Below are 2258 nucleotides of genomic sequence, written 5' to 3'. Positions count from 1 at the left end.
GAGTTTTCCTTACACTGGCCCATACAATCTGATCCTTGCTACTGTCCCAGTACAATTTCCTGCCACTATCCGATAAATGCCCTGAATTCTGGCCACAGTGAACGGAGAGTCCCAGAACTTGATCTGCTGGTTCAGCATCTCGGCGCTTTGCATCTGTTGTTTCCTCTACCTGGAATGACCTCCCTTCCTTTGTTGCCTCCAGAGCCAGTGGGAAAATACCACCTTGGTGGCCTGCAGGGCCCACAGCATGATTGGCAGACTGCCATGGAGAGCTTTCCACCTGTTCTGCCATCAAGTTTCACTCTTATCTGCCCTCTGCAGACTGACTTCCCTTATGGCAGGGCCACCCCCTCCTCATCTCTAGACCTCTGGCCGTGCCCAGAGATTGTGCACGAGAGGAAGACAACACATAAGAATAAAATCTGTTTTAATTTTTTTTAAAACAACAAAGCTTTATTTCTTCGTTACTCACACAAACCTAGACACAAAATGAAAATACTCCTCTGTTTTTGCATGCATGGAGACAGACATAAGTGCACAGGTATGTACAGAATCACATGTCAAATAAATATCCTGGAACGTGAATTCATGCAAAAACCTATTTTGAAGCTTAAATTGCACAGTTCTATATTTGTTGGGATATTAAAAAGGTCCCAAGACCCAAGAAGTAAGAGAATATCCACCATTGGCTAAGGGAATGCCCATGCCGAAAAAGGAACCGAAAGATAACAAAGCACCGGAAGGCTTAAAAAAAAAGCTGAAGCTCCTACTGCACAAATCCCTCAATAAAATGCAGGCTGTTGCACCTGCCCTAGTGAGGCTCCCACTTCTGGGCTTCTAGCTTAGGAGAGAGATGGAACCCAGATGCCCAATATGCAGAGCCACGGAGGGGGCTGGACTGGGTCGGAGAGAAGGGCCAACAGGCTGGAATCCTCTTCCTCCACCAGGAGCTGGAAGGAGCAGAGAGATCCAGGCAGAGTTAGTGGGGACAGAAGGGGTCATGCAGGGAGCCTGGGATGAATCTTTCAGCCCCACAAGAGCTGCAGCTGCCTCCCGCGGCAGCTGCCGCTCTGCGGAGGCAGAGGTCCAGGCCAGGCGAGAGGCTCTGGGGGCCTGTGGTTGAAGCAGAAGAGGGTCTGGGGTACCACAGGGCTCAAGTATCAAAGCTGAGCATGTGTGGGGCAGGGCAGAGGGCCCTTGGGGTTCTCCAGGAAGAGGAGCAGTCAGTATTGGGTGAGATCCTGGGCAGTTTGGGCGGGGCCCATGAATGGGCAGCCGGAGGGAGGTGCCAGGGTCAAAGCCAGGGAAGGGATGCAGTGGGACAACAGGCTTTGGCATAGCAAGCAGCACACTACTGGGGGTGGCATGGAAAGGCCTGGAGGCAGCCAATGTCCAGGGGTCCAAGCACTTGGAGTCCAGGGCAAAGGCAAGGGTTCTGGGGGACGGCTAAGCAGCAGAGGCCCCTGGGAATTCTCCTTCCCAGGGGCGGTCAGTGCCAGTGGGACTGCCCCATGGAGGGTCTGAGGCTGGGGCACTATGATCTTCTTTCCGGGGTGGGGGGTGGGGCGGGGGCCCTGGTCGCATGGCTGCCTTCTTGACGTGGCTGTCAGCTTTAGGAGAAGCCGCCCCTCTCATCAGCTCCTGAGCCAGGTGCCTCTTCAGCTGTGCCTCCTGCTGCCTACGCAAGGCCACCTGGGCAGCCATGACCCTTCAGCGCTCCAAGATGAGGACACATTTGTGACACTCGCAAGCCTGGAAGAGGCAGAGGCGCTTGTGGCCCTTGAGGTGAGCAGGGACACCGTAGTTGCAGCAGCGGGCACAGGTTGGAGAGCGACTGACCGCTCTCTTAGGCATGAGCTCGGTGCCCTGGGGGACTCTGGCCTCATCCCTGTGGCGGAGTCTGAGGAGCAGTGGTGGGCAGCAAGCATCTCATTAGGTTCCATGGATCACAGTCTGGAGCTGGGTCAGACTCGGGAGGCGGTGAAAGCAAATCTGTTTTAATTTTTAAATATTTGTGGCTCTTCCCCTTATTAAGCATTGACATATCCCCTAGATTTTGTCCCAGGGATATGTCATTATTATGACATATAGTGATGATTTAGATTCCTATATGTGTTCTGGGATGGCCCTGTGCTGCTAAGGGAAAGAAGCCACTCGAAGGAGGTCAGGGAAAGGAAAGGTTATTATAAGGGACTATTTTATAGTAGCCAAGGGCAGAAAACAAGCTATAGTCACTTCCTGTGAACTAGAACCTGGAA

General features: G+C 53.0%; 1 pseudogene; it reads right to left on the bottom strand.

Annotated features, from left to right (window-relative positions):
• Window positions 1–837: 837 nt before the first annotated feature.
• On the bottom strand, window positions 838–1943 carry LOC102752009 (annotated as a pseudogene).
• Between the last annotated feature and the right edge of the window lie 315 nt (window positions 1944–2258).

Source organism: Myotis davidii, unplaced genomic scaffold (assembly GCF_000327345.1).
Source record: "Myotis davidii unplaced genomic scaffold, ASM32734v1 scaffold62, whole genome shotgun sequence".
NCBI classification, from domain to species: domain Eukaryota; kingdom Metazoa; phylum Chordata; class Mammalia; order Chiroptera; family Vespertilionidae; genus Myotis; species Myotis davidii.
This window is presented reverse-complemented; position numbering and strand designations above follow the sequence as displayed.